We start from the raw sequence: 14,251 nt of genomic DNA, 5'->3' as shown, positions 1-14,251 counted from the left end.
CACACTGTAATGCAGGCCTTTACAAAATGGCTTCCTTTCCCTGGCCATTTTCATTGGGTGGCCTTCAAGTCACTCTCCATCCGTGGAAGACAGAGTGCTTTCTACCAATGCCCATGGCTGCAGATTCACAGGAAAACAGCCATTTTTCTAAGAACTCACACTGTCTCTTCATTTTAAAAGAATTTTACTATTCAACCCAGCATTTTTTGTTTTATAGACAGATAATATTTTACATATGTATACCCCTTAAGAATTTTCAAATAATTTTCATATACATTAACCTATTTTACCTTAAAATGATTTATGAGGTATTATTAAATACTCTCCCTTTGCACATAAAGAAACTATGGCCCCAGTTCACTGATCAAGCTAGGGTGAGCAGAACTGGAAGGGGTCAACCAAACTTTCTGCCTTTTTCTTTAGGATCAACTCTCTGGATTTTTTCCGTGTATTATTTTTGGTTCATCTACATGACTTTTTCTTTTTAGTTTTTCTCCACAGCTAGCTCTTTTTATCCTCTGCACCATTATTTAAATGTTTCTTTCTGTATGGAAATACACTTAAGTCTGCACAAACCATTAATTTTTTGACACTTGGGCCTTACAAATACTTTAGTAAGTTCAGTGGGCCTCAGTAGTCACATTAAGCCTCTTACTTTAGTGACATATTGCATACTTACTAGGTTTTACTGATAATCTTTTCCCACTCCCAACGATGAATGTGTTATAAATCATAGCCCTGTGCTGCCTGACGAAAATGCCCGAGCTACCTTGATAATAGACTAATGTGATTAGCATGTATCTGTCCTCCCTCGTGGGAGTTCTGGCTGGGATTCCCCTTTTTGATTTCTGGAATAAAGGCTAAGCCATGGAATTAAGCCCATGAAAGCCTCTTTTCAGGGCACAAGAGCAGTGGTACAATAGATGTGGCAGAAAGCCTGAGAAGAGTCCAAGTGATATTCTCTAGACAACTCTGAAACTTATTCCTTTCAAAAAGATTTGCAAAACGTCACAAGTAATCTTGTTTCACTAGCCAAAGGATATCAGGTCTGATCCCCACTTTATTTTACCTAGGAATCCACACTGTACATAATCTCATTTTACTGGTGTTAAGCAAACTGCTCCTATCCCTTTAGGTAATCTTTCCTTATCACTTTATTTAAAACATTTTTGTGAGCATATAGTGGGACATGGGAGATGGTTGGAGTATTGGGATGGGAGACAGCACCTCTTTTTAAAAATTTTGTTTTAATGGCTTTCCTTATTAAAACACAATAGTCCTTGACTTAAAGGATAAGGAGACATTAAGTCACCCATGCAATATAAGATACAGGGTAAGTACAGGCATTATGATCAATAGTTACCAGTTACTTACTGGGTCTCACTAATAAGGTGGTTCCCTTTCCAAAGGTCCATGTACTTCCTCCTTGATAGGCACAGTGAAATAAGGCCCTGCAAATACTTCACGTGCCTGCTCACTCAAACCCTCTTTGTATACAGCTATAAACAATGGAAATTCATATTTCGCCCTTGCATTTTGGCCAGGAGCTCAATGAGTTTTCAGCATTTGCACAAATGCTCTATAATTTGATTTCAATGGTGCTTGGTCTTTTATTCACTTAGTAACTATTTACTTAACACTGTAGGAGGCACTGAGGAGACAGTGAGGGCCACTCACTGTCCCTGTCCTCATGGCTCACAGTATAGGAGGACGAAAATAATAGACAAATACATAGCTAATAAGATGTCAAATGACAAAAGTGTGTGAATTTAAATTAAGCTGGATAACAGGATAGAGGGAAAACAGGCAGTGGCAGCTGTGTTTGATGGCTCATTGGATTGGCTGGGCAGGAGGCCCTCTCTAAGGAGGTGATGTCTGAAGTGAAGTCCAGACATGGAGGAGTTAGTCATCACCCTCATTTCCAGATAAGCAAATTGAGGTCTGAAAGATCAAAGCCTGGCTCCAAATCACACAGTGTCTCAACCACAGACACTTAGATCATGCCTCTCCTAGCTCAGAACTAGAGGTAAATATAACCATGTAAATTCTTCTTAGATAAGATAATGACAGGCAGATATTCTTCCAAAGTGATTTTGGGATGTTATCAGGGCAACTGGAAGATGTGGCTTTGGCCATGGAGGGCACTGAGGTTGTATGAAGAGGCCAAATAGAAGAGAAGGTACTCTCTGATGGAGCTGGCCACTGAGCTAAGGAGGTATCTTCCACTCTGCTTCCCTATTAAGCCTGAAGATAAGGCACACTTACCTGGCAGAATACGCTCTTCTAATTAAATTGGGGAGTCTCTGCTCCCCATTAAATCTGGACAAATGGAGGGCATTTGGCAATTCACTTAGATATCCAAAAAAAAGGTTGCTACTTGCCTCAATAACTAATTAAATTCAGAATTCATGGCAATACTCACTAAGATTCACCTTTAAGATGGTCCCCCTTCCAAAAACCAGTTTCTGGGTGCTCATGGATGCCACAGTGATTTGTATCACCACAAAAAAACCAAAGTGTCCCTTATTTTCAAGTACAAGAATTCTCTTAAGGTTGTTTGGCTTGGTCGAGATTTAACCCAAAGCTAAGCATATACTGAGGAAAACTCAAGAAAAAAATTCACCTACTCTTTGCGAAGGTAGGAAACCTGAGGAAGGAATCATTTTCTGCACTTTCCCAACTTTACACATTTCTCTCCTAAGTGATCTCGGGTTTCCAAAGATCTCCAGGGATTCTCTTGGTTACCAGTGCTCATGTTATTTTTTTTCTCATAACTAGAGAATCCATCTCATTTCCACATTGAACCCATTCTCTGCCATAGCCTAAGTCCATTAAACTTGTTCACCTTTAAGCTTATTCCCTTAGATTTCTCAAAATCTAACTCTTAAAAATCATGAGTCTCACTACCCACACCTGTCAAGGAGATTCCACATACTCTATCTCATGTGAGTCTCAGAATCTCTTTTCACAGGGCTGAAATCATAATCTCTGTGTTATAGACGAGGCTTGGAGAACTTGAGAGATCTTCTCATGGCAAACCAGTGAGGGACTGAGCTGGGTCTGCACTGTCTTTGGCTCCTGGTTGAATATCTTAATAATTAATTTTGTGCACATTCATGTAATGATCTCATCAGCTTGCCTTTCAAGTATCTCTCCTTTCTTCTTCCCTCCCCAATAGAGGTAACATTCTAATAATAATAAAAAACTCTCTTCCCATCTCCAAACAACAACAACAACAACAACAACCACCACCACCACCACCATGACAACAAAATCAAAACCCAAAACCCTCTAGCTCAATTCCTTTTCAGAGCAGTGTCTTTTTAGTCCTCACACATTTTCTGTGAGCCAGGAGATAAGGGTTACCAATATTTCAGTTACATTAATTGGGAAAAATGAGAGCAGGAGGAAATAGATCAGAACGATGGTTATAGAGGCTGCAGCGTGGTACAGACAGCAATATATTGAACGTTAGAAAACGTGAGTCCTTTCTCTGCTATTGTGACCATGTTCAAATCACTTACATTCTTTGAAGAGGAAAGAATTACCCTTTTCTACCTTCCTTTGCCCCTTTGGAAAATCAGATAAGTGATGTGAAGAAATAAGTCAAGTACCTTTATTTTTTTTTCCTTCTCTTTAGAAAATAGACCTTAGGAAACACCAAAATAGCAACATCCTTTATCCATATGGAATTCACAGTGCAAGCATATATATATGATTATGCAGAAGAGCAACACTAAACATTTAAGGTAAGTTTAAGATGGATTTGGGCCGACATACCGCACTCAACTTAAAATTGATGACAAGGTTTCTGTTTCAATGTTGAAAATAGAATTGGGGTTCAAGCCCCAGTACTCACTTGGCTTAACTAGCACCCTGGTTCCTCCTCCAAAAGTTAGCTTGTTTCCTGCAGTGTTGGTTACACAGTGATCTGAGGCCCAGCAAAAACATAGTGACTAGGGGAACTAAAATCCTTGGTAGATACTTGACATTCTCTACAGCCTTGAAAAAGTGGAGGGGTTACACTGCCCAGGGCAGGCCTGTTGCCCAGCACTGGATCTGATTTATAGAGCTGAAATACTTGCAAGTGGGCACATACTTGGTTCTGGCCAATTCATATATTTGTTTACCTCTCTGCTTTGGCCATTTGAATTTGGCTCTGTGAGTGAATAATAGCTCTCAACTATAACCTAATATAAGGGCTCATTTGACTATTTTTAACCCCCAAATAATCTGAGAATAGGAAGGCCTAAAAATCCTGGAACCTTCTCCTTTCTTCTTCCCTCCCCCAATAGAAGTGACATTTTAATAATATATAGAATGTCTATTCATATATCTAGACTGGAAATGCTGAATGAACATGTTCATACACACACAGGTACTTGCTAACAGGGTCTCTCCATTCAATTTACTGCCCAGGGAAGACCCCAAAGAGAGAAAGGATACTGCTTAAGTCCTGGGTCTGACCAGGTCCTTCCAGCTGCTGTGCCTACCTTGCACTGTGGACCAGCTTTACTTTCTTTGGTCAAAGTTTCAGACCCAGATTCCCTCTAGTGAGTCTAGAGTCCCTCCACTGGTGAGCCTAGTGCCAAGGAAGTGGATAGGCAGTCTTCTTGGGAAAAATTTATAGAGAGCCATGGACAGATCATTCTCAATAAGAAAGGTGTGCAGTGGCCAATGTAGCCTTATAAACTTGTTCTTGAATTTGGCTTGCCCATTCTGAGTTGATGTCCTTCCTCAAGTTGGGTTTGGACCAAAGCAGCAAAAGGGATGCCTCAAGCTTTCCAGGGGGACTGTCCTTCTCCTTTGCCTTTGGTGGGGACCACCACAGCCTCCTCTCTGATTCCTGGGTTCCTAAAAGGGTCTCTAGATACTCTTGGCATTCCCTCTGCTTCTCACCCCAGGCTACCTAGAGAGGGGGATCATCTGGGAGAGGCAACATGCATATTCCCTTGTTTTTAAGACTGAAGAAATTCATTTATCTTCCTTTTCATTTTTTTCATAGCAATATTTGCCTAGAGGAGAATAGAACCCACTCACCAGGCCTGACGGTCAGCTGAGTTCCTCTTCCAAAGTACTGCCTCCCCAGGACTGAGCCTCTATCGACACAGTGCTGGCCCTCTTTACATGAACCTGTTCCTAATGTCCCCATCCTCTCTCTCCTTTCTTTCGGTTATAGGGTTGAAATTCACCTCTACTCTCTTTTAGTAGCTTTAAGTCTTTTTCTTGGGCAGCCAGCAGACTAAGCAGTGCAGTCAGTCCTCAGAGGCAATATCTCAAGGGACAAATGATCTGTTGTAACAATGGTCTTTCTGCCTTCAGAGGACTCTCCCATCAGAAAGCAATTACACATCCTTTTCAGAGTGTTTAAATTGGAAGGAACTTCGCTCCCCTGCCCTATTTCCTGTATAAAAGGCTGCTCACTTACTTGGATTGACATTATGTTTGGATCTCTTTCCAAATCTGAACTTGTGGAAACTTTGATAGGCCAGATCTGTCCCCTGCAAAATCACCCCATTTCCCTCATTTAACCTTTGGTCTTCCCTCTGGGCATTCCCTTTCTCTCTCTCTCTCTCTCTCTCTCTCTCTTTTTATTTATTTTTTTCTTTTCTTCTATCATACCTCTTTTTATTTCCCCATTTACTGCATGGGAAGATTATTCTCCATTATCTTATAGATGTAAAAATCTCTGTAGGCTTTAATGCATGACTAATTTGACGACTTGTTTCTTCACCTATCAAAACTATACAAGTAGAAGAAACAAGTCTGAGCTCACCTTTCATCCTCTGGGCTTGAGACCTGGGATCTTAGCACCTGGAGTTGAAAGGGAGGTGATTCTGTCTAATATCTAAGTTGCCATAGGAACCCCTTCCACAGCATCCTGATGGTCTGCTCTAAGGATCCAGGTGAACATCTCCAAGAACAGTCCCATACTTCACAAAGCACCTTTCCATAGCAAGGCAGTTATACTTGTTCAAAAGACTTTAGGGGAAGCTGGACACATCCTTTACCTGCTGTTTTGATTCTGCCTTCTGTACAACCCCTTCCCTCACCCACATAGAAGTTCTTCAATTACTGGAGAAGAGTGCCTCTTTTCTTAATACAGCCCCGTAACATTCTTTCTTACTGTTTTTAGAGATCTGAGATAATTTCAGATTGCTTTCTCAGTTTTATCTGACTGTGAAGAGTGCCCTCAACAAATGTGTCCTTGTGAAGGTGCCCCGTAGGAGAGCCATTCTGGGGAGGAGGAGGAGGTGAGGGAAGACAAATGAGGCAGAAAGATTGCAGTTCTAACACAAGCTGGGAAGTGTCTGGAATTTAGTTACTCCTGATTGTGCTTCCCAGGTGAGATTGCTCTTAAATGTACCCACCGTTTTGATTAAAAGTATTCTGGCCTTTTCCTTTTTACTCACTTGCTCTTACAGTTAGTGCGGTTCCTGCTCCAAACCTGAGCTTGTAGTTATCATAGCCACAGTGCCATGTCTTCCTACATAAACCTTAAGAGAGTGGGCTGGGGGACAGGCAGGCCTGCCTCCTGGGCTAGCTCTGTCTCTCATATTTAGTGAGCCTTGGACAACTATTTCAACCTCTTTGTCTTAAATGTTCACACAGTTTCCTCATCATCTTTGTAAGTGGGGATGATAATAATATCTATTCCGGAGGGAAGTTAGAAGGGTAAAATGAGTTATAGTGTGAGAGACATTAATGCTGTGCTTTGCACTTAGCAAGTGTTCAATAATGTAAGTTAGAAGATCATCATGAAGGCCACTTAATTATTTTCATCTTTTAAAGAATACATGTAATTTTAATTTGTCATATTTCCTTTCTAAAATCCTGGATATACCAACATTCTTTTGTCAACTAGTAAAAGTAGCAATAGTTAAATTTGGGGGCTTTTCCTAATATAGGAAAGAACATAGTTGGCAGTTTCAGAATGTTTATGGAATCCTAGGATTTGTTTACTACATTCTAGATACGTTCAAGAGACACAGGAGTGACAAAATGTTATGGGTAAGGACTAGAACCTAAAATAAAAGAACTTGAAATAAATACAGACTGATGAGAGGAATTTAGTATAATAGGTTGGCAAGTTTTTCTTGCAGACAACTATGACTTACTTGGGTTTACGCTGAGTTTGGTTCCAGATCCAAAGTAAAATCTGTTATAGTTGTACACTGTGTTCAACATCATTACAAAAAGTCCCCAGGAACTTCTTAAAAGGGAGGTGCATTATCCAGAGGTGACTAACCAAGTTATGTGAAGACTAATCCAAACTCACCAGTTTTTTGCTATTCCCTAGAAAATTCAAGTACTAAGGTGAGGAATGAGCTGAAGAGACACATTCATTATCAGAGACAGGCAAGATAAGGGCAACTGATTTTCTTCAGTGGTTTTATTGATTTCTTTTCTTTAGTTTTCTGCTTGGGTTCTTTCTTGTGTCCTCTGTGCTCCATGCACTTGATATCTGAAACAAGGACGCTGCAAGGAAATGCTCTTTACTTTTTTTCTTTTCCTACTTATAAATGAAAATTCCCCCAGGTGGACTAGCCTGTGAAGAATATCCTCATTCTGCCTTTAGTTTTAGGGCTACCTGGAAGCTTCTCTTTCAGACCCTGAACCTGGATCTAGATTATACTTGACAACTGAACCTGACCTTCTCTTAAGGACATTGGAGCCATGCCGGGCGATTCTGCAGGTATGATCTATTAAGATCACTATATCCTCTCTGTCAGAGTCTACATTATACAACCAAATGTGTTTAACATCCACAGTGACAGTCCCCTTCCATCCCCCACAGCGAAACTCTGCATTTTGGCTTATTTTTGCTTCCTGCCTGCATATTCCCTTCAGGAAAAAAAGAAAAAAGGAAATAAAGAAAAAAAGAGGCTGCAGTGTTGGCTGTCATTTGCAAGTCTAGATGAAACATTATTTATGGGCAAAATATTTTGCTGACAATTTCAAGAGAAAGGAAACCTCTGTGCCAACAGTTAGACACCCACACAGTTTGGATTTAAACAGATCTTAAAAATGAACACAGTTATGAGAAATAAAATAGAGGTGACTTCAGTCTAAGCCAAGTAATTATAATACTTTTGCAGTTTTGGAGGGCAAGGGGCTCACTTGCTCTTACTTGTAGAAGTGATAAGCAATGTGTTTTGGGAATGCTTCACTGGAAGGGCACTAGAGAACTAGAGAAATAGAGCTTCATTTAAATACCTTAAATAGGCACCTTGTGTTTCAAGACTTATGTAGAAATAAGCTAGAGTAAGTTGGAGATGTAGCTGGCCAACTAGGCTTGGTTTAAGATAGTTCTTGTAGCATTTGATCTGGTTCTGGTGCAAATATTATGAGAAACAGAACTCCCTTGCGCCCACTATCCAGCAAGGCTTCTAGGTTAGGATAGCCTTTTCTCTGCTCATTTCATGCACTCCTATTCAAGCTTGGCAAAGAGGCTTCTTTTCCTCTTCTTTGATAAATAGTTCTCATCTCACTTTTCCCTTTCTAGTTTCCATTGCGGGTGGCCCTCCACCATTCTCAATCCCAGGCCCATTAACTAACATAGATACACACAGTATACATTTATAGATACTTAAATTGATGCAAATCGTTTTTCATTGTGGTGACCTACCAGGTACAACAGTTAGCCAGGTTCCAGATCCAAAGGTCTGTTGCCAGCCTGAGCCAGAGAAACACTGTGTTATATCTAATAGCAAGAACCAGATCAAAGAGGGCAGGCTGGCAGAGCACAGACAGAAGAGTTGGCAGTTCTTTTATGAAGTAGTCTGTGCCATTGTTAATGTAGGTTTGGTCTGGAGTAACCAAGCTGGCCATCTACTACCTCTAAATGAGTCCTTCTTTGTCTTTTATAATCCCATTTTCTTTTAGAGGATCTTTGTTTCCCATTTTCCACTACAGAGTTGGAAGCATCAAACATGTTTCTAAATATATGTATAGTAAATGTGCTTTGATTTTAGATGTCAAATAGGCATTCAAATCTTTTCATCTAAGGAGACTTAAAAAATCCAGACAGGACATTTCCACTGAGGGTATCACTAGATTATGCTACCAGGGAACTTCCCAAACTCTTGGGTCCTCCTTAGTCTGAGCCTATGGAATCTAAATGACATAGGTTTAGAGCTGGCATTGTCTAGTTAATTTGCCCACTAGTTTTATGTTGATAAAATAATTTTATAATGATCAAATTATCTGAGAACTTGCTAATTTTCTTGCTAATGTTATCGATGTTGGTTTATCTGCTAAAGGACTTTAAAACTGCAACAAAAATAAATTTTAATATTTATTAAGGTAGTGAGGATGGTATAAAAGGATCATGCCCAAAGACATCAGAATGTATATAGTCATATCTAGGAGAAAAAGTGGGATCCACTTCCAGCTTGGGAGATCCTGGAGGGGATTGTCAGTACTGGGTTTGTCCCCTGTTGGATTCCTAGTATGAGAACTGAGCCTGGTGCAGAGTTGGTGTACAAAATATTTGTCGGATGAATCCTGACACAGGTTTCAGACCAGACACAGGTTCAACAAGCCAGAGACTTAAGGTCTAATCTAGTTCAGCAATCAACTGGCGGGGGTGTGGGGATTATTCCCTTCCCTGGACCCAGTTATCTTATAAGTGAAGACAGCCAGAAAGGATGATTCTAAAGATTTTTCTCTGTTCAGTGAGGCTATGTTGTATGAATTTTTGCTCTACAATCTCAGAAACAGGAAGTGCCTCCCAGTACCCATGAGTAATATTTTTTTTTCAGTGATTTTCAGACTTTGACAGAGACTGATCATGCTTATTTTGGTCAACAATGATTATTTACAAGTTTCCTTCTATACATTTACATAATCTCAACCAAAGAGAATAGTGCCTTACAGGGCTTATTATGGAATTAGACATCTTGTCCCTGATTACTGCACAAATCCAGGGCTATGATCCTAGCCAATACCCCAACTGATCAGTCGCACATCTTTAGTCCCAATACACACAGTCTGGGAGCATTTCCCAGAGACATCCCTGCACAGCTCATTTTGCATGGCAGATTCTAGCCAGGAAGATGTTTGGCTTCCTATGTGACCCTCATTCTCCTTCTCTAAGCATTCTTCATATACTGTATAATTGGGTCTAAATCAGCCCTTAATCCACAGACATTGCTTAATCCAGGGATACAATTTTATACTTACTGGGCTCCACAGATAACTTGGTTCCCTGTCCAAAGATAAGCTTTCCTTGGTCATAATTCACACTGTGTTACATATCCTGTCAAAAACACATCCAATCTGCCTGAACACATTTCTAATCCTCCACTCCCAAATCTATAGCCGATTGCTCCCACACCACAGCATGAATCATGGCTGTTCTGCCTATGATTTCTTCTTTTATGGGGAATAAGGGGGATTCACACACAGGAGACTGATGGAGAAGAATGAGAATTCCTATTTTCCAAAAATGTTTCTATTTAACACACACTGACCTCTCATTTCTGCCTAATTGCTATGGAGATTGTAGTTCAGGGAAATAGCTTCCTTTCAAATGGGTTTCTGGTAGGCTCAGCAAGAAAGACTTGGCATGCAGGGGTTAAAATTAAGGACAGGTGAGGCTCCAGGGAATCAGGCTTACCTGGGGTGACCACAACCTGGGTCCCTACTCCAAAATGCAATTTCCCCCAGCCTTCCGTTGTCACACCGTGACAAACACCTCTACAAAATGGCTTCCCCAGAGAAGACAGCTGCTAAATGAAGACAAACTGCTCATGGGGAAACAATCTTGCTACAAAATGAGGTAACTGCATGATATGAGGTACAAACTCCCCCCCTTCTCTTTTAATTTCTCTTCTGTTCAGACACGGAGGGTGAGGTGTGCCCAGAGCCACACTTCCTGAGAAGCAGGGCCAGCGAGTGGGGCTGCTGGGGTTAATGAAGGCTGGCACAGGCTCAGGACTCCTTGGGAATTGGACCCACTGGTCTAGGAGGCTGCCTGGTGCTCAGCCCAGTGTGCAGCACCACTGGATCTCAAACCACAGCTCATTACTACTCTCACTCTCTTATTTAAATCACCTGGTATTTTGGATTCATGAATCTGGTGGAAAACCTATGTCAGGATCCTTGGTCTCTGTTCCTGTTAATCCCTGGTCTCTACCTGTGTCGGTTTTCAATCTGTCGAGTGCGGACAACTGTGTTGGGGTCTCCTGCTGAGGAAAAACCTGTCATCAGGTGTTTAGCTTATTGGAAGTCTGGCCCACTGGGTGGACTCTGAGGCCTGGCTGTGGGAGGGTTCCTGGTGGGTGTGTTCCCCTTCACCACATTTCCCAGAGGGGTGACAAGGTATCAGGCCTTGGTCAGCCCATCCCTTCTTTGGACCCAAGGAGGTCCCCTGGAAAAGAGGCAGGTCTTCCTCTTGTAAATAATCTATTCAATGCACAATTCAAATTATATGCTACTTACTTGGCTTGACAAGCAGGCTTGTCCCCTTCCCAAAGGTAAAGGAATAGCTTTGTCCTTCCACAGTGATTAACTCAGCATCAAAAACCTGCCAGCTCAGCTTTTCCCCACACAAAGCCCATCTGAGAAGGGAACCTCTAGCGCATTTCCTCTAGTGTTATTCACACAGGCCTGGGATTTTCCTCCCTGAGTAAGTAAACTCTCCCACTTCTTATTGTCCTCTTGGGCTCTGTCCCTCGCTTCCCTTCTACCTTCCTTTCCATTACTGCTCCTGAGGTCACAGTGGATCTCTGCCCTCAAGCCCTTTCAGCTTACCCCCAAGCTGAGCATGGGACTCATTTCCTCTCCCCATTTAACTGTACTTACAGGGCAGAATGGACAATTTGGTTCCAGGACCAAAGGTCAATTTTCCGCCCGCGGAGTTGTCCCCACAGTGCTTCTGGGCTTAGCAAAAACCCACTAGAGTTTCCTCTCCAGGTGCCAGGGCATCTCAACACTATAAAAGGACCCAGAACCTGTATTTTTGGCTTTAGGGTGAAAGAGACAGCCCATCTGTCTTGTCCTATCCTGAGACCAAAGGGAGTTTGAGAATCCAGCAAGCAAAGGTTCCAAAAGTTAACCCAGCCACCTCCACTCCTGCGTCCCCAGGGCTGCAGCTGAATGAGGTTGAATCTTTTCAGGGAGAGAAGCCCCAGGGGCTGGAAGAGGCTTAAAGAGGTTCTCTCATTTCTTCTCCTGCCTTGAGGCAGGACTGCACTTCACTCACCCCTGATAGGAGGGTGTCTATCTCCTTTCAGAAACCCTCTGGAGATAGTGCTCTGGCAACAGCTCCCGACAGCTCATTTTCACTGCTCAGAAACCTATTAGGAAGGTTTTCACCACCAACCTCCTCCCTTCCTGCAGGATCAGCCACGTCCTGTGGTCTGAATCCCGGTGGAGCTGAGAACAGAGCCCCTCCATCTTCTAAGGCTTCCTTTCCCAGATGAGGAATGTGGCTCCTGTCCCACCCTCTTTTCTTTGAAATCTACTGCCCCCCAGTTGCCTCCACAGACTTCCCTGATCCTCTGTCTTCTCTGGGTTTGAGAGTTTCATTTAGTGGCGAGTTTCCAGACCCAGATTTCTCATGAGCTTCACTACCCAGAAGACGAGAAGGACAATTTTGGGACTGAGTGCCTTTCCCCATAGAGCTTCCATCTTCTGTCACTGTCTCTCTCTTGGGAAGGGGCTCAGGACACTTTGAGGGAAGTGGTGCTGGGGTCAGCCCTGTGACAGGGCAGTGCAAGGTTTCCGTTTCTGCACCCCCTGCCCTGTGACTCGTGAACCAGGCCCCTGATGGCAGGGTTTGTGTGCGGCCTCCAGAGCCCCAGCCCTGCAGTTCTCTGCAGAAACCTCTCCCCTGCCTCTGACACGTGGATGGTTTTGTATTTAAATTAGTCAGGATTCTTTCTATTTCCACTTTCAAATCCCAGGCGAAGAGTTTCATAGAACAGGCTGACATTCTCCACCCGCCCTCCTATTCCAGCTTTGCTCCTGATGCATGACAGAGCCTTGACAGGAGAGCCCAAGGGGCGAAGCCAAAACTCTACTGTATATTGGAGATGCTGTTCGTCATTATTATTAATAGTTGGAGCTTAATGGACTCTTTCTATGTTCTGGGCCCTATGCTAAATATTTTAGCCATTATTTCATTAGATCCTTATACTAATTCAACAAGGTAGCTATATTTTTATCTTTATTTTATGTATGGATTGGGAAACAGACACTCAGAGAGGGTGAGGAACTTGCCCAAAGTCACACAGCTGATTAAGTAATGGAACAAGGACCTGAATTCAGGATTTTCTGTCCCCCAGAGCTCATATTACACTTCAGAATCCACAATTACTTGGGCTCAAAATGTCCAGAGAGGACACATGGTAACTCAGAGGGGCTGCAGAAGTGGACTCAGTGTTGAATCTCACATTCTATCACAATTTTTCTTTTCTTTTGCAGTGCCGGGGAATCAAACTCATATGACAGCTACTTTATTCTTATTCCAGATGTGCAGAATTCCAGTGGTTCTTTTCAAACAGATTTAAATTGCAGCAGGAGTATCAAAGTTAGATGTGAGAAAATACCTGCTGGCAGCAAGGGCTTGCTAAATTTTGGAATTGATTACAGAGAGAAGCTGAGGAATTTCCAGCTTGTGACCATCAGAGGCAGAGAGCAACCCATATGGCCAGGGAGCCGGCTGGGAATCCTGCCAGGGGTGATGGGGTACTGGGTCCCCTGGAGGTCCCCCCTGACATCCTCACTGGCTCAATTATTGTTTGTATCTCTATTTCTTTCAAAGGTTGTACAGGCTCCTGAGAGCCCCTCTCTGTAAGCTAGAGCCAGCGTGCGCGTGCCGGCACTCACATCTCATTTTAAACCAGGGAAGAGAACAAGCTCTCTTTGGCCTGGGGAAAGAACATTAATAAAGAGCCCAAGCAGATGCACAGGATTAAAGTATTTTTCAAACTAATGATTTGATTGATTGCCCCTAAAGGCCCAGGCAAAGAAGAACACAACTTACTTGGCTTCACAGTGAGCGTGGTCCCATCCCCAAAGGTTAATTTGCCTGCATTGGTGTTACACAGTGTTCAGTTCTATTGCAATAACCTTGACTGGGGCCTCTAGGAAGACAGGTGGAGGTGGGGAGGCAAGCAGCAAAACAAAACCTGAAATGACTGCCCATGGCCAAAACAATCTCCTTGTAATTAGGTTAGAACGTGGGAGGAATACTAATACCTAGCAACTTCCCCTCCTGGTTCTATTTGCCGTAATTTTCCTT

Source organism: Marmota monax, unplaced genomic scaffold (assembly GCF_021218885.2).
Source record: "Marmota monax isolate L192 unplaced genomic scaffold, Marmota_monax_Labrador192_F-V1.1 WCK01_AAM20220418_F8-fsc00079, whole genome shotgun sequence".
NCBI lineage: Eukaryota > Metazoa > Chordata > Mammalia > Rodentia > Sciuridae > Marmota > Marmota monax.
The sequence above is the reverse complement of the archived record's forward strand: the minus strand, read 5'-3'. Positions refer to the sequence as shown.